Source organism: Urocitellus parryii, chromosome 10 (assembly GCF_045843805.1).
Source record: "Urocitellus parryii isolate mUroPar1 chromosome 10, mUroPar1.hap1, whole genome shotgun sequence".
Taxonomy (NCBI): domain Eukaryota; kingdom Metazoa; phylum Chordata; class Mammalia; order Rodentia; family Sciuridae; genus Urocitellus; species Urocitellus parryii.
The window spans coordinates 105,518,419-105,536,498 of record NC_135540.1 but is presented as its reverse complement, the minus strand read 5'-3'; the positions used below and the strand labels follow the sequence as shown (position 1 = coordinate 105,536,498).

Below are 18,080 nucleotides of genomic sequence, written 5' to 3'. Positions count from 1 at the left end.
TGTCATGATGATCACATCACATGTAACAGGAAAATGGATGTGAAAATCTATGGCATGGGATAGGGATGCAGTGATGTCAATCTTCCCCGCCTCCTAGAACCTGGACCCGCCCTCCCTCCCAGCTTCCTTCTCCGCTCTCCCTGTGGGTCCCCCTACACAAGGATTTTTGGAGTCTTGCCATGTCCTCCATCTTCCCTTGAGTGTCTTCCTCTTGCTATCTCCTTTTCCCAGGGTTTCTTTACCTAATTTTTCACACTGCTTTTCATTTCCTTCGGCCATGATGAACTCAGAAAAATGCATGGCCATTCCCAAGAACACCGCTCCTCATTCTGTGGGGTACACACAGGGAAGCTCCATGAGGTTATCAGTTTCTGTAGGCTCAGCAAAGTTAGGTTTGGGTTCATTTTCGTAAACAGGACTCAGGGGACTGGTTTGTGGCTTTTCCTGACATAGTGTTTAGCCAGGGAAGGATATGCTATTTTCCTCACAAGATGAAAATCAAGGCCATTAAAAACCAATCATAGTGGTGCTTGACATAAGAGCCCTCATCAATCTTCCTCATCTGAGCCAAATGGTGCCCCAGAAGGGAGCCCATCCCCACAGTCAGGACATGAGACAAGAGTTTACAGACTCGGCCACAAACTGGCCGTGAGACCCTGGGGAGATTGCATCACCTCCTTGAGGTCCAGTATCTCTATCACCAGAAAGGCTCTACAGTGAAATATGTGCCAGCTACTCCACAAGGGACCTGCTGGGATTCAGAAAATACTATTTGGGAGGCACCGGAACCCAGTGCAGAAATTGGGAACAATACATTTTGATACTAATTTTTTTGTTACCAACACCTTGAAACCATTGCAAATCACTCATCAGGTCATCGAGTATACTGTTTTTTGTCAGCTTTTTCACTGCTGTGACTAAAAAAACAAAACCAGCACCATTGTAGAGGAAGAAAAGTTTATTTGGGGGCTCATGGTTTCAGAGATCTCTGGCCATAGACAGCTGGCTCCATACCTGGCTCGCATGATGATCAGGAAGCAGGGAGAGACTTCACTTGCCAGATACCAAATATGTACCCCAAAGCCACGCTCCCAGGGACCCACCTCCTCCAGCTACACCCTACCTGCTTTCAGTTACCACTCATTTAATCCCATCAGGGGAATTAATTCACTTTATTGGATTAAGGCTCTCATAACTCAATCATTTCTCCTTTAAACCTTGCATTGTCTCATGCATGAGTTTTTGGGGGACACCTCACATCCAAACTATAAGAATACCGTGTTCTACATCCTCTATGGTAACACCACGGAAAGGGTGAAATTCACACATTAGCCTTGTGCGCCCAAGATCAGCCACTCAACTGGATTTTTATTGTAGTTATTTTAATCACCAGCCCACTAGAACAGCCTGAGATAATTAGCACTTAATGTCTGCCCATCTCAGTTTTCCATTCTTCTGGCGTCAATACTCCTTGTCTTCTGGAGAGCTTCTCCTCCATCCCCTGGTCTTAGTGCCACTGACAGGCATGGCATTGGCCAACCAACTCACGACAGAAGGTGGGCGCAGGACCTGGCCTCAGGAGACCATAGTCCATTTCTCCCTGGTCATAGTCCATTTGGCCCCAAAGGTGGCTGATTGACTCAGTCAATGATTCCTTCTCAGCATGTTTGAGCTCTCTGACTTGCAACCAAGCAAGTTAGGATCTTTTCTGTCAGGTGGGTGGGATGGGAAGAGTGGTACCACTTCCCTCTAAAGCAGAATAGTGCAGTGGCTAGATGCTGGCGGGCTGGGAGTGGGGTTGGTGGGGGTTACGCAGGGGGCGGGGGGGATCAGTACTGATGGAACCAGACCCCCTCCTCTAGACTGCCCTGTTTTGTGAGCCAACAACATCCCTCTGTTTCTTTAATCAGTTTGAATGAGCATTCCCTCACATAATTCACTATAATGTTTCAAAGAATCTCATTTTTTAAAATATACAATTCCATTAAGATAGATGTTCTCCTTCCTCAAGCATCTTATAGTAAAGAATATTTGCCATTTTAATAGAATGGGTCTATTCATCATTAATACACTGTAATTATTCAATAGTATTACAAAGAGATATAGGACTGATATCTGATAAGTTGTTGATTATTTAACGTAAAATCTATGTATTGGAAAGTTGGGGCATGATTTGATACATGTTCTGTCAACTCATCTTAAAAAGCCATCTTATATTCAAAACATTGAAAACATCCAAGAGATTAAAAAAGGGCCAAGTACTCGTCATAAATCTTGGGTATCTCAGGGTTTAGCCTACCACTTTTCCTATCAAGGAGACTGTGTCTATGTAAGTCAAGTTTACATTTTCTCACATCTGTTTCATATGCACGTATATATGTAGGAGTACTTCTTGTCCTAACTGCAGCTGGGAAGACATAGAGAGCTGTAAATATTTACTGAATGTGCATAAAACAGCAGTGTGGTCTGATGTGGCCCAGGATGGGGGACTAGGAGTATTAGATTCCACTTTTGGCTGCATCACTAATTCATGGTGTGACCTTAGGCCCGTCAACGAGTATCATTTACGTAAAGGAGATACTAATATTTACTGGCCAGCACTCCAAAAGCAATAACCTCCAAGGACAACGCCTGCTATTCAGAGTGGAAATCAAAGAGGAATCTCACAGAGGCCGCACATCGATTACTTTATCTTTCTTTTTATATTTCTAAGGAGGAGGAGTGTTGAGGCTGAAGGGATACAGCATCCTCCCCTGGCTTCAGGGAAAACAAAGCTTGATTGTCTCTAACACGTTAGCTCACAGCTGCCTATGCATGTCCCTGTGGTTAGGACACGACAGGACCACAGCAGCCAGGTTTAGAAATGTCCCTCGGAGAAGATCACAGGAGAAATAAATGATGGTAAAGGAATTATGATGGCATTTGAGACTCTAGTTAGACCTTCCTGTCCCTTAGAATACAAAGAGGGGGCTTGGGGGTGTTGCCCCAAAGTGGAATCTAATTGCCTGTTTTATGTGAGGCCCTGGATTTCATACCCAGCCCTGGAAAAAAAAAAAGGAAAGAAAGAAAAAAAGAAAGAGAGAGAGAGAAAGACAACTTGAGCCAGAAGGATTTAGTGATAAGCTGATTTTGTTCCTTGTGACCTTAAGCAATTCATTTTACCTTTAAGTATCAGGTTGTTTAACTGTAAAACAGAAAAATAATAATACCCATATTTAAGTGTGTTGAAACAGTTACACAAAATGCCCAAGAAGCACAGATGGAAGATTCTTAAGCTGTGTTAATAATTAGGACTGGATAATTGCCTCAATTGTTTCACTTTCCTTTACTGCTTCGAGGACGGATATAGGTGAAGGCAGTTCTACAAGAGGAAACCCAATTTGTACTGGCAAAGAATCTTATAGTACAAAGAAGAGAATCCCAGGAACTGAACCATGGGTAGCCTCATGGTCACTGAGCCATAGTCCTGGGGAAAGCACAGCCCTGCCCCCCCTAAAATTGTGTTTTGCTTTTTTTCTAAGTTATGGTTTTCAAATTGCTTTAGGAACTTCTTTCCAATGACCAAAATTTTATGACCCACTGAAATAATTTGTTTGTACCAAGCACTGGTTGAAAAACATATAATCTGAATTAGCAGAGGTCAGGGCACAGCCCTTGTGAAATTTTCCGAAAAAATACTCGAAAGTGAAAGAGTGAGCTCTCCCAGTCAAAAGTAAATACTCATAAATAATAATTACTTTGTTTGCAAGTGCTCTGCACTGTACATTTCATTTTTGCATGTTGTTGACTTTTTCTTGGCCCTGTGAAGCTGCCGCATTGTTCAATCCACACAGCATCCTGAGGGAGCATCCCTAATGCTGTATTTCATCACTTCTATGAGACCAAAGGGTGGACCGTGCATTCTTATTTTATGTACCACCCAGAAAGAAAACAAAATGCTGCCATTTAAACGACAATGCATCACCAGTTGCAAAACAAAGCAAAACAAAAACCCCACAGAGTTTCAGAGAGGTTCAAATGGGAAATAATGAGTGGCTTAGAATTGATGGGATGCAGACTTTCTCCTTTGCAGATGAGGACATTTACCTTGTGTTCAAGGTCAGATGGGGTCTAGACCACCACTCAAACTCAGACAGACTTCTTCCAAGATGGATTCCACTCAACCTGATCTAGCAATTTTGATGCTGATCTTGGGAGCAAGACAGAAGATTCCCATATTACAGAAATTCACATATTACAGAAACTAACACTTTAGAGGAAAAGATTTTTTTACTGAGACATGGCAGCCATCCTGGTAATGACTTTAATAAGACAAGACAAACTGTTTTCCAAGGGAAATATAAATAACCACCTGCCTTCTGTCTTCATAATATATTGTATTTATACAACACAGGTATGATTGATATTTATTATTTGCAGATTCCATAGTTTTAAATTTGCCTATTCAATAATTCTTTTTTTTTGAGGGGGGGGGTAATAGTGATTAAACCCAGGGGTACTCTACCACTGAGCCACATTTACAGCCACTTTTATTTTTAATTTTGAGACATGGCCTTGCTAAGATGCCCAAGCTGGCCTTGAACTTGTGATCCTCTTGCCTCAGCCTCCTGTGTTGCTGAGATTACAGGTGTACATCACTGTGCCAGGCAATAAAATTTAATTTAATGCCCAATTGATCAATACTCAAAGTGATGTTGTGGTCATTTGTGGACAAGCTCATTTGTGGAGCAGTGAAAATTTGACTCACCAGATCACACATCCTCAACAAGGTGGCCTTAGCCTTCTTTTTTCAGAGGGTTCTATAACAAGAGCTCTTTTGTGGCCTACTTATTGGCACATTTTTCTCATTTTTGTGCTTTTAACTTGTGATTTCACTGTTTCAAATGGCCCATCAGTGTAGTGCTGAAGTGTTATCTAGTGTCCCAAAGCTTAAGAAGGTTGTCATTGTGTTTTAAGGTGCAAATATTCACATTAGATAAGTTTCCTTCAGGCATGAGTTAGAGCGCTATCGGACACACGTTCAATGCTAAAGAATCAGTCACGTGTATTGATAAGGTTTCTTTAAACAGAAACACACTTAAGACAAGGCTATGTATTGATCATTTGATGAAAATGTGGTGACCAGAGACTTGTAGTCACTCAGCCTATTTCTCCCTAACCAGAATTGGCTGCATTAAGGTGCTAAAGTGTCAAATGGCCTATTTCTTTTGTTTTCACCCTATGAGCAGTTCATGTCTCATGACTGCAAAACTCAGTGGAGGAGACAAGTCAGAGGAATAATCAGGAGTTATATGTGTATTTCACTTGCTAAGTAGACCCCCCACCCCCCCAAAAATCGGCTCAATAACAAGATCTAGAAGGAGACACCGAAACCTGACTGATAGGATAGTGGTGGTAGAAATATAGATTTTTAACTTTCTTTTGTTACTTTTAACTCTTTGGAGATTTAGGTGTTAAAAACAAGAGTGTCATCCAGGTGAGGAAGCAGCTCCTCATGAAGCAGGTTTGGGGAAAGCAGCCCGGAGAGTCACAGGGAGGTGGCTGCACATCTTTCTCCCCCGGCAGTGCCCTTTTGGCTGCAGAACAAGCTAACTCCGTTACAGAAGCAGCCTGGAGCTTTGAGTCAACTTTTTAGGCTAATCTTTGCAAAAACCACAGGATAAAATGAGAAGGAAGAGGAGTAAGAGAGACAGTCTGTGTTGCCCTGGTGCTTTCTGTGGAAGATGGAGCACAGGTAAGTGCATCCACAGCACAATAAAGAACCATCAATTTAGGGGAACATACTGCAACCATAACCCTGGGAAATACTTCCGTGTAGGGGGAGCCTTGTCAATGGTGGAAACAACCAGTAAGACCGCTGTTATAAAAATACTGAGACTTGATGGGGTGCAAAAGGAAATGCCACACAATATCTTACAGAGAGGATAACGACCTCGGCAGGTGGATTCTTTCCCTGTGTCCAGTGAACTGATTTTCCCCCAAATTGTGCACTGGCTCCTTCTCACAAGAGTTTGGAAAGCAGATCCAGGTTTCAGGTTTGACTCCCAAGAGCTCTGCTTGGACAGTCTTTGTTTTTCCCAGTCTGGTCGGCACTCCTTCCGGGGCCTCCCTCAATTCCTGGCTGGGGCTGAGGCCTGGCTGTTGTTGGGGATGAAAAGGTATTGGAAGCCCGGCTGCTGTAATTGGAGCTTGCACCTGCAGAGCCCGGCTTTGGAGGCAGCACCGATTCTGTTTCTTCAATGAACACTGAGATACTGCACGGGTTTTTTGGCTTGAGGCTGCTGGAGGGGATCCAGGTTGCTGGGCCACCTTCTCTGTTCTGGGGAAGTGGGGGCCACCCTTTTCCCCCTCCAGGAAGGAGGGATCTTAGCCATGCAAATCCACCCGGTGTATTTTGATCTCTTGCTTTTGGTCCCAAGAGGAGAGTTAGCAGATAAAAGGTGCCCTTCAGGAACAGTGAGTCCTAGCATAGTAGGGCTCTCACCCACCAAGAAGCGGATATGTTGTTTCTGAGTTCCTCACACTTCCTTAACAATTGCCAGACAGTGCTGAGGAGTGATGGCCACAACCCCCAAGTTCATTCAATCCAAGGAGAGAGAAATGGTGGAATTTCTTAAGTGGACCAAGTGACTATGCCTCTGTCCCTGCTCCTAACACACAGGGCTCCATCCTAATGCACATATTTAATATCACAATCCTAATGAATTTTTCATACATATATACCCATGAAATTATCACCACAATCAAGATAAGGAGCATATCCATCACCCCCAAAAGTGTCCTCCTGGTCCCTCCACCACATCCCCAGGCAAACACTGATCTGGTTCCTATAACTCTAGATCGTCGGCATTTTCTAGAAGTCTACATAAGTGGAATCAGACAGTGGGCATCCTTTTTTTGACACTTTGGAGACTCATATTATGTGTGACAACACTTGTCACAGTGGGGTAGTATTGCAAGGTGTGGACACAGCATAACACAGTTATTCAATCACCTATGAATGGGCATTTGGGGTGTCCCCAGTTTGGGGCTACTACCAATAAAGCTGCTGTGAAAATATGAGACTTGCTGGGGTACGACTCTTTGGACGGGGGTAAGTTTCTATTTCTCATGAGTAAATATCTAGGAGTGCAATGGTTAGATCCTATGGTAGGCTTATTTTAATTTGTTCTCATAGAATTTTCAGCACTGATCAGATCATGTGGGGAAGAAGCTGGGAGCCCAGGGCCTTGTAGCCCTGTGTATTCCCCATGTGCCTTACTCAATTACATGATGCATCGGGGCTCATCCAAAGTCAAGACTGGTTCAGGCCACTTTCACGTTTTATAGCTCATGAGAGATTAACAATCAAAGAAATCTCAAAATAGAGATATGAATGATATATTTAAAATGTTTATTTGGAACAAATTAATGATTTTGAATGTATTTTTAAAATTCAGCAAGCATATGACATTGGAGGTTATGTCAATATTTCAGATTTGAGACCTATTCTGGGGCCTGGGATGAATGGCCTGGTGGCCTGCCACTGTCACCTTATGATAGGCCACGAGAAACCAGCACCACACAGTCCTTCTCACATAGCCTCTATACCCCTAAAGTCATATCTGGCATGGGTACTCTAACCCCTTGTGCTGGGGTAGGAGGTTGTCAAATGAATGCCACAGGTATGGCCTGGAAGAAAGGACCATCTCCAGAAGGTACCCATTTCCTGTCCAAATGGTAATCCTGACCCTGCAGCCTTCTGGGGTCCACTTACAAGCTGGTGATACCTGAGGCTTGCTTGAGGCTGGTTGGAGTCCGAGTCTTTTTTGTCAAGTTTGAGACCAAAATGCTGCCAGGTCTAGAGATCATTCTCCTTGAAGAATTACCAAAGACCACCCACTGCGGCCCAGGAAGCTCCAACCCATGGGGACTTTGACCATGGCCTCTGAGGAACTGTAATCTCCCTTTGCCTCTGTGTGCAGGGAGGATGCTGGTGCTCCAAGCGGGTGACTTTGTGCTCCAGAGGCCATGTGACATTATCTGGAGACATTTTTGGTTGTCAGATGTGGGAGGAGCTACTTATATCTAGGAGGTAGAGGCCCAGGGTGTGGCTAAACATCCTACAACACACAGGACAATCTCCATGTCAAAGAATCACCCAGCTCCAAATGCCTGTCCTGGGAAAACTAAATCAGGTGGCACCCAGAATGGACAGAGTGTGACTGATGTAGAGAATGAGATGGAGTCTATGTTCACTATTCAGATAAGGGCTGTGGGATAGAGAGTCATAAAGCCTGAGGGGACTGAGGAATCGATGGCTTGAGACCTCACACCATCTCACCCTTTCCCTCACCTCCTTCTGCCTCCTAAGAGCTTCAGAGGGAAGCAGATCTGGGTTCAAACCCAGACCCACTGTTTCTCCACAGGGCTACTCTGAAGCTCTTTGCACCTCATTTTCTTTATCTGAAAAATTGGATAACAACAGGACTTTCCAGAAATCTGAGAATGAAACATGAGAAAACAAACCGAGTTGAGTTTGGGGTGCCCAGCCCACAGTAGGAATTCCGCAACAATTAGCAAGATTCCATGAATCTGGCACTCACAAAACATCAGGCACCTAGCCACTCAGCACCAGTTGGTGACAAATTTTTTTTTTGTCTACTAAAATGTTTAGAGAACTCGGAAGTCTTAGTAACAGTGACCTCTGCCCTTCAAAAACAAAACCCGATGGGTAAGCTGAACTCATTGTTTTGCATTTCATTTTAGTGATAAAAGGAAGAAATGGAAAGTGATTTTTTTTAAAGAGAGAGCGAGAGAGAGTTTTTTAATATTTATTTTTTTTTTTAGTTTTCGGTGGACACAACATCTTTCTTTGTATGTGGTGTTGAGTATCAAACCCGGGCCGCACGCATGCCAGGCAATTGCGCTACCGCTTGAGCCACATCCCCAGCCCCTGGAAAGTGATTTAAGTACTGTGTTGATATATGCCCATGAATGAGTTTACAGTCCATGATAAGAAATTTACAGGATGAAGTTTGTCAGAAAATATGGCCCCATCTGGGACTCTAGCAGCAGATCCTCGGATGACCATGACTGCCCCTTTGCAGGACCTAGTGGGATTCCACGTCAGGTGCTCAGGAGCCTCTCAGGTGGGGCGGATTAATTTGATCCCTGAAGGGCCTGTTGCCAGATGGAGAAGCACAGACCAGTGAGGCTCCTGCTAGAGGGAGCTCCGCCGGGCTATTCTGGGAGGTCGTTGTCACAAACCCAGAGAACCTGTTCTGTGAGGTTGGCTCAAAGGGCATATTTAACCAGAGTGACAGAGAGGTGTGGCCAGAGGGTGGAGGAAGTCTGGGAAGGGATTATAAGCAGCACAGTCAAAATGCTCTTTTCAGTTTTTAAGAGAGAGAGAGAGAGAGAAATAATACCTACCTGCCGTCCCTGCCCTCAGACAGCTTCGGATTGTTGCCAACAGGAGGGGAGTGAGCACACAGAATCTCCAGAGAGCAAAAAGATAACCCAGGACAAGGCAGCACCCAGGCCAAAAAATAAGGGCAAAAAAAAATTTGGCTTCACTGTCTTTGGCGTATGTGTTTTCCTTGGGACAGGAACACATTTGAAAGTGCACATTTTCTCTGCACCTGCAGATATATGATGGCCAGAACACAGTAGGAATCCAGGGGAGAGGCTTCTTTAGCAATTCTGGGGAGGCTTAGGAGACTGGAGCCAAGGTAGATCTACCGAGGAACATTCTAGAAGGCAGTTGAGATTTCCTGGCCTTTGGTCACCAGCCCAGGCGTGAGGCAGAGTCCTCTGGTGCAGCAAGTGAATGAATAGATTTAGTAATTTCCTTCCTTTACGCGGGTCATTGGCGTTTCTCCACAGGGCTACTCCAGAAAACAAAGGAGGTTTTCCTTACTGAAATCAAAAGCTCAAGGGCCACAGAAATTGCTTTTTCTGTGTAATAGTCTGGCACTAAGGCGTGCCACCAAGAACCTTTACTTTCTCCCTGTGTAACTATGGAACAGGGCACAGTGGTGAACGCCTATAATTCTAGCAGCTCAGGAGGCTGAGGCAGGAGGATAGCAAGTTCAAAGCTAGTCTTAGTAATTTAGTGAGGCCCTAAGCAACTTAGAAAGACCTTGTCTCAAAATAAAATATAAAAAGGGCTGAGGATGTGGCTCAGTGGTTAAGTGCCCTTGAGTTCAATCCCATTACCAAAAAAAAAAAAAAAAGAAAGAAAAGATTTAGGGAAGAAAGATGTTTGAGTGACAGGCACTCTGTCCATTCTTCTAATGCTCCATGAACTGTGAATTGACATAGCAGGAGCTAGTGGTCTGCTCTACATGATCTTGGCTTTTCAATGACTGCCCACCAGGTTTAATTAGGTGAGATGTGCCCTCGTCTGGTATCTGTGGATACTGGAGAGAAAGACTGGCACTTTCCTTCTCTAATGCTTATTTTAGTGTCCTAATAAAGGGGTTTTGGAAGAGTTATTGAAGTGATGGGACATATACGTGTGTCAATGAAGGTATTGATCACTCTTTTACTCAGTTCCCTTTGTAAAGTCTGACGCAGCCAATTCCTATTCTCAGTTCAGGAGAGAAGAGCTTTATACCTGGAAAGGGGTGGCTTTATTTCTTCTTTTCAGCAAATGAAAGTGACATCACTGCCCATAACTTCCACTGCACATATCTTCCTTTTGCTGTAGTTGCCAGGAAGCTCGGTGAATCCAATGCCCAACTATATCGATTAAGAAGACTCTTATGTTATCTCTGCTGGGTTCTTATTTTTTTTTTTTGGTCTTATCAACAATCCTTATTTTTAATTTGCCCTGATCCTAATTCAAACTCTTTTTAAAAATATATTTAACCATCCTTTTATTGCAGAGCTCACAGACTCAGATTTCCCCAACTGCTGGGCAGATAACGGTGAATGGTTGAAGTGGGTGGGGGTACTGGGCATGGTGAGGACTGGCAATCTGGGAGAGGTCTTCCCTCACATTCTACTAAAATAATGTTGTCCCCTACCCCATTGTCAACCTCTACCCTTAGCCTTAAGTTATTCATGACATTTATAATTCCCTTTATTTTTCTCATTAATCTGTCCGCTTGGTTGCTGTCTATTTCATCTCTTCTATACCCCCCATACCTAGAATAGTGCCTTGCACAGAATTGTCACCCAATCTCTTTGCTGAGTGCATGAATGAGTGAATGAATGTGGGGACAGTAGGGCTGGATTTTCCTGTTTTAAAGGAATTCGAAATCCAAATTTTTATATGAAATTTCCTAAATTTTTTTTTTTAGATGTTAGTGGATAATAGAATTAAAAAATTAAAACTCTGTGCTGGCCAGAAATGGGCCGTGCTAATTGTGTGGCCTCAGTTCTCCTTTCTGTCCTGCAGTTGTTGCCTCAGTCCCTTTGTAGAATGAAGTGGAATATAAACAAATGAAGACACACATCTGGTTTAGGCTTTACAAAGCTCCATCACCCACTATTCATTTTTTTTTCACTTGTTGTTTCATTATTGTTCTAATTTAGCATGAATCAATTAAGATGCCTCACATGGAGATGAAGTGAACATGTGTGTTTAGAGGTGGAGAAAGCTCAAAAGCTCAAAAGACTAGGAATGGAACCACCATAGGACCCAGCTGTAACACTCCTTGATATTTATCTGAGAGAACACTACAGCAATATATGTATACCCAATAGCCAAGCAGTCCAATCCCCAATAGCCAAGTTATGGAACCAGCCTAGATGCCCATCAAAGGGAATGGGGATGGGAGGAGAGGAGGGAAAGGGGAGGTACTGGAAATGAAATGGACCAAATTAGGTTATATGTGTATATCACAAGGTATCCCACTATTTTGTACAATGATAATACACCAACAAAAATAAAAGAGGTACAGGAAGCTATATGAGGCAGGAAGGCCCTGGCAGCCTAGGCTGGACTCCTGGTCAGGTAACTTACCTGGAGGAGGAAAGGGTCCTGACTCCATCTCCTTTCTTCTTCTTGGACCAGAGTTTAGGCAGATGCTTTACCTGCCATGGCTGTGCCCTCACATTCAGTTTCAGCCTCATGCTGGTCTATTTCTACAAATTTTTACGTAGAACTGGATTATCAGGGTGTGGATTTCTTAAAATCCTCTCATATACCACCTGACATCCATCAAGAGCTACAGCCTGAAATATTTCAGTAGCACACTTATGTGCTCTCACACCCACACTAAAAAATAAGCCTGTTGCATAATGTATCTTCATTTCTGTACCTTCAATAGGATGCTAAGGTGTTTGGAGGCAATCTCCTTATATAGTTAATTGGTGGAGTTGTAAGGTCTTTGTGATTTAACTAGACGTCTTAGCTAATCTTTAAAGGAAGCACAACCAAGTTCTGACCAAGACTTTATATATATAATTTTTCTCCCAGGAGAAGAGCCTTAAAATAAAATTTAAGTATTATAACATAGGTCTCCACCATTTCTAGGAAATATTGAAATGTGGAAAGTTTGTAAATCCTGGAACTCTTTTTCGTCCTACAGTTCTCCTAATCATCTTCCCCTAAATCATTGATTCACCTTTTTAATAAACAAACAAACAAACAAACAAACTACAACCAAAAAACCCCAGTCCAACTCATTGCCATTTTTAAATTATGGTAAAATACACATAACATGAAATTTGCCATCTTAATCATTTTTATAAGTGTGCAGTCAGTAGTTAAGTCCATTCACATTGTTGTACAACCATCACCACTGTTTCCAGAACTCTTTCCAGTTTGCAAAACAGAAACTCTGTTACCATTAAATAATAATTCCCCATTCTCCCAAACCCCCGGCTCTTAACCACTTTCTATCTCTATGAATCTGACTACTCTAGATGCCTCATGCAAGTGGAATCATATAACACTTGTCCTTTTGTAATTGGCTTTATTTCGCTTAACATAATGTCCTCAAATTTCATCCAACTTATGCCAAGTGTCAGAATTTCCCTTCTTTTTTTAAAAAAATTATTTATTTTTAATTTATTCTACTTAGTTGTATATGACAGCAGAATCCATTTCAATTTATCATACAAAAGTGGAACACAACATTTCAATTCTCTAGTTGCACACAGTATAGAGATTCCTTCTCTTTTAAGGTGAAATAGCACCCAATTGTATGTATATATTACATTTTGTTTATCCATTCATCTGTCAGTTGACACCTTTCTTTTCACCTTTAAGCTATTGTGAATAATGTTACTATGAATATAGATATACAAGCATTGGTTTGAGGTTTCCACTTTCTAATTTTTGAGGTATATACCAAGAAGTGGGATTGCTGTGTCATATGACAATTCTGTTTTTAGTTTTTTGGTGAACTGTCCTACTATTTTCCACAATAGCTGCACCAATATACATTCCCACCAAGTGTGCACAGAGGTTCTAATTTCTCCACATCCTTGACAACAATTGTTTTTTTCTTTTTTTTTTTTAACAAAAATATCCTAATGAGTGTGAGTTGGCATTTTTCTGTGGTTTTGATTGGTGTTTTCATAATGATTAGTGATGCTGAGCATCCTTTCATGGGAGTCTTGCTCATTTGTATATCTTCTTTGGAGAAATGCCTGTTCAAGTCTTTTGCCCATTTCTAAATTGTTTTTGTTGTTGAATTGTGGGACTTCTTTATATTCTGGATACTGATCTCTTACCAGATATATGAGAGAGAGAATTTTTTAATATTTATTTTTTAGTTTTTGGTGTATACAACATCTTTGTTTGTATGTGGTGCTGAGGATCGAACCCGGGCCGCACGCATGCCAGGCGAGCGCGCTACCGCTTGAGCCACATCCCCAGCCCTCTTATCAGATATATGACTTGTGAGCATTTTCTCCCACTCTGGGTCACCTTTTCACTCTGTTGATTGTGTCTTTAGGTGCACAGATGTTTTTAATTTTGATATATCATTGGGATTTTCCTCTTCCTCTTTTGGCTCCCCTGGTTCTCAGGGATACGGATGTAGGGAAGAGAGGACCACCACACAGCTCCAATAGCAGGGCTAAAAGGCCATGCTAAAAGACCACCATGGCCTACTGCAAATAGACTTTCAGAAAAGTTTCAAGAATTACAAGGTTCCTTGCCCTTCCATCCCCACAGATACACTCATGATGCAGAGTTGATTTAGCAATAATTCTGCTTTAAGCTTTGGGGTAGCCTTGGTGGTTGTTACTGGGTTGTCAGGAAGATCATGACCATTACTATTGGCTCAGAACCCACTGAGTACACACAAAGGCTACCCCTAACAATGGGAAACCAATAGATGAGAGGTCTCCTGAGCATGCAGGGCAACACTAGGACCATTCAAGGACGAAACAATGAAAAGGTTATGATGCCCCACTCCCCAAAACGTATCAAATAAAAACAAGAAGTCATAAAATAAGTCCAAAATTTTCTGATTTTTTCAGAAGACAATGACTTTGCAGTTTCTTTTGAAATGCTCAAATCTATTTTTAAAAATGTCTTTCTTTTAAATAATTTGTTTTTTTAATTATTTTTAATGATCCTGCATTGCCAGTGCCCTAACCCATTTTGATCTACTTGTTGGAAAATCATATTAATATCTAATATTAATCATATGCTTCATATGCTGTGCATTTCTGTGTGTACCATGTAGAAGAAATTATTTAATCAGGTCAGTCCCATGAGTCATCACTGTTATAGCCACCAATTTTCCAGTGAAAGAAACTGAGGCACATTAACTTGTCTAAGATCGAAAAGCTAGTAATAAGTTGCAGAACCAAGATTGAACCCAGAGAGCTCGGCTCCAGAGCCTCTTGGCTCAAAGTCTACAATGCAGCCTTTGACCTGGTATGCATGGTCCACCTGGACCAACTTGTCTGTCCAGTCCCTGCCCTTGCCTCTGGCCCTGGCACTAGCCACCCTAGTTAGCTGCTAGAATTTACCACCCATTTCTCCCTTTTGCCCTTCACACCACTCCCTTTGCCTCCCTCTGGCCCTCCTTCCCTGTTGATCCTGACCCATCCAGGATTCCCCTTGAGCATCTCGTTTCTCCCCCTGCATTTGGGTTAGGTGCCCTTCCTCAGTAAGACAGCTCTCATTGCCCTTGGCCATGTGGAATTGTCACTGACTGCTTATCTGCTGCCCAGTAGATGGAGTGTCCCTTAAGAATGGAAACCCCAGTTTAAAATTTCTGTGTCTAGCTGGGTGCAGTGGTATGCGCTTGTAATTCCAGCGGCTTGGGAGGCTAAGGCATGATCACAAGTTCAAAGCCAGCCTCGGCAGCTTAGCAAGGGCCTAAGCAGCTCGGTAAGACCCTGTATCTAAATAAAATACAAAAAAAAAAAAAAAAAAAGAAGGGGGAACTGGTGATGTGGCTCAGTGGTTAAGTGCCTCTGGGTTCAATCCCTGGTACAAAAAAAAAAAAAAAAAAAAAACAAACCTCTGTGTCTCAATGTAGAGACAAAAACAAACCCCTGGTACCTAGTGCTTCATTGCTTCATTAGTACCTGTTGTCGAGCAAGGGAGAGCCTGGGCAAGATCTTGGCAGAATAGAAATAGGAGCAGTGATCGCAGAGAGTAATTTGTTCCCTGAAAATGTTGTTGCTACCTTAAGCAGACCCTGAGCAGCCCATGTCCTTGAATATGAGAGCAGTACTGAATGGGATGGGATAAAGGGTGTGAGTCTCACCTCTCCAGGCCTGGGGCCAGGAACACGTGCCCCTCAAAGCTTAAAGGTAGGGACGATATAATACAGATCCTTCTCGGAGTTCCATCCTGACTAATCCATGTAAGTGGATAATATTATAAATTGAAAATGCACCTAATACACCTGACCTACTGAACATCCTAGCTTGGCTTAGCTCACCTCAAATGTGCACAGAGCACTTACATTAGCCTCGAGTCAGGACATCGTCTCTCACAAAGCCCGTTTTATAATAACATGTTAAATACTATTGAATATGGTCCTGAAAGTGAGAAGCAGAATGGTTGTAGGAGTACTGGGAAGTACGATTTCTGCTGAAAACATCACTTCCACACCATCCTAGAGTTGCAAAATTGTAAGTCAAACAATCATAAATCAGGAGCCATCTAATACAGAGGATGGACCACAGTCCTTAAGGTCATTATGTGGGGCCAAGCAAGGTAGGCACCACGCAGGAGTGGTGGAAGGATGTAGAGGCCCAGACCAGGTGTCAGAGCCTAAGCAGGGAAGGAGGGCATCTGTGTGGGGACCAGGACAGGGCTTGTGCCAGCTGTAGGTTCTTGGGATCCAGGGCATGAACAAATGAGCAAAAATATTAAGCAATTAAATGATTAAATATATTAATCTATCTTAAATTATATAAAATAATATACAATGTATTACTATATATTATAAATTTATTAAGTATATTAAATTAAAAAGTATATATCATTGTAGCCTGTCTTCAATAAATGTTAAAGAAGGGAGTTCCAACATGGAAAGGGAGAGAGACAGAATGAACTCTGTCTATTGTATTGGGCTTGGAAGGACGCAGAATGCGTTCATGGTTTTCAATACCTGTAGATCACTATGGAAATAAATATATATATGTAAAGAGAAAACAAAGATAGAATTTGAAATCAAATCTATGTAGCTCTTCTTGCTGTTTTATGCTACCTCCCTCCACATACTGCCTCTGCTGTGAAATTTCCCACCTCCCCACCACAGGTCGCCAAAGCCTCCAGCTCTCACACACTTGGTGAGCCCCCCAAGCCCCCTCCGTCCCCAAACATTCATATCATGCTGCACACAGCTCGTTGCACAACTACCTCACTTGTTTTCATCAAACAGAAGGCAGGGCTCCTCTTGTCTGTGTTCCCAGCCTCTCCTTTGCAGCCACACACATGCTCATGGTCTTGCTGTCAATGTTCACCCCACAAACTCCTCCCTGAGGACATATGCTGATCTGAAATGCTCTCCCTCAATCTCCTCTCCCCTCTGTGCTAAGCCCAAGCTTTGAAGAGCCCCCACCACCTCTTTGACATTCCTTGGGCATAGAGCTTTCACTGTGACAGAGGACCCAGTGTTGGAACAGTGTCTCTTCTTGCCACAAGAAAACCTAGTCCTGCAGAAATGAAACAAAATGTGCCTGTGAATGTGTTTTAAAAACTAATGAAGAATAATGTTATATAAATACAATTAGCCTTACTGGGATTGCATACATTTTTACTGATCTGTTTTGCAAGTTAGTTTTCTTAAAAAAAAAAAAAAAAAAAAAAAAAAAAAGCAAAGGAGAAGATTTCCATGAAATCAGTAAGGAAAAAAAAAATCGACCCAAAAAGCGCTATCGTGTGGAGGACTTCCTAGTGTTTTGAGGAAGGTCCCTACTAGGTGTTTCTCCCCAACTTGGGGGTGGTGTGCATGTGTGTCGGATAGAGCCAGGGTGGGAGCCTGGGCAGGGGCAAAGAACTCTGCAATTGCCTGAGATTCCACCTGGTGGGGGAACCAGGCCCTCTTACCTTTGCTGGGTAGTTTTCCAGTGGTATGAGGTGTCTGGGACAATCCACCTGGGAGCTGTTTCTCTGGCTCAGCAGCAGATCAGGAAAATTTCCATCTCTCTCCTGAGTCCCACCTTCTGAATAGGCATGAAAATCCCCCTCCTCAGAGTTCATTCAATACATCCCCTGCCCTAATGAAGACTTGGGGAACAGATCCCCAATCCTGAGAGCAACCTGTGGGCATCCTCCAAGGAGAGCACCCCACAGAATGCTACTTGTTAGCATCAATGACAAATCTGTGCTGGTTTGGATGGACAGAGGCTCCCTTGAACTTCCTCCTTCTCTCGCCAAAAGCCAGGATGGTTTGTTCACCTTTGGGCTGCCAAGTCAGGCTTACCGCACCCCTGGATGTTGTTTTCCTGCAAGCAATGGGAAAATGAGTTTGCAGCCAGGGAAGGGAAATCAACAAGGAAATAAACACAGGGTCACTGTACCTTCGGGCTATCATTAGGCCCGGGACATGTTTGTACCGGGACCAGTTTCTAAATAAGCAGGAGCTGCTGACCCACAGGCCCCAGAATCCTGGGCATTCTTATATTTTTGAATATGCAAAGAAGTGTGCACTGAAAACTGTATCAGA

At 42.8% G+C, this 18,080-nt stretch overlaps 1 protein-coding gene across 1 annotated transcript in view; it reads right to left on the bottom strand.

Annotated features, from left to right (window-relative positions):
• Lnx1 (ligand of numb-protein X 1) overlaps nt 1-17,776 on the bottom strand; it is a 166,319-nt gene extending 148,543 nt beyond the window's left edge. The window contains exon 1 of the mRNA XM_077803569.1: nt 17,462-17,776. The gene's annotated coding sequence lies outside the window, so the exon portion shown is untranslated. The remainder of the gene's footprint in view (nt 1-17,461) is intronic.
• Between the last annotated feature and the right edge of the window lie 304 nt (nt 17,777-18,080).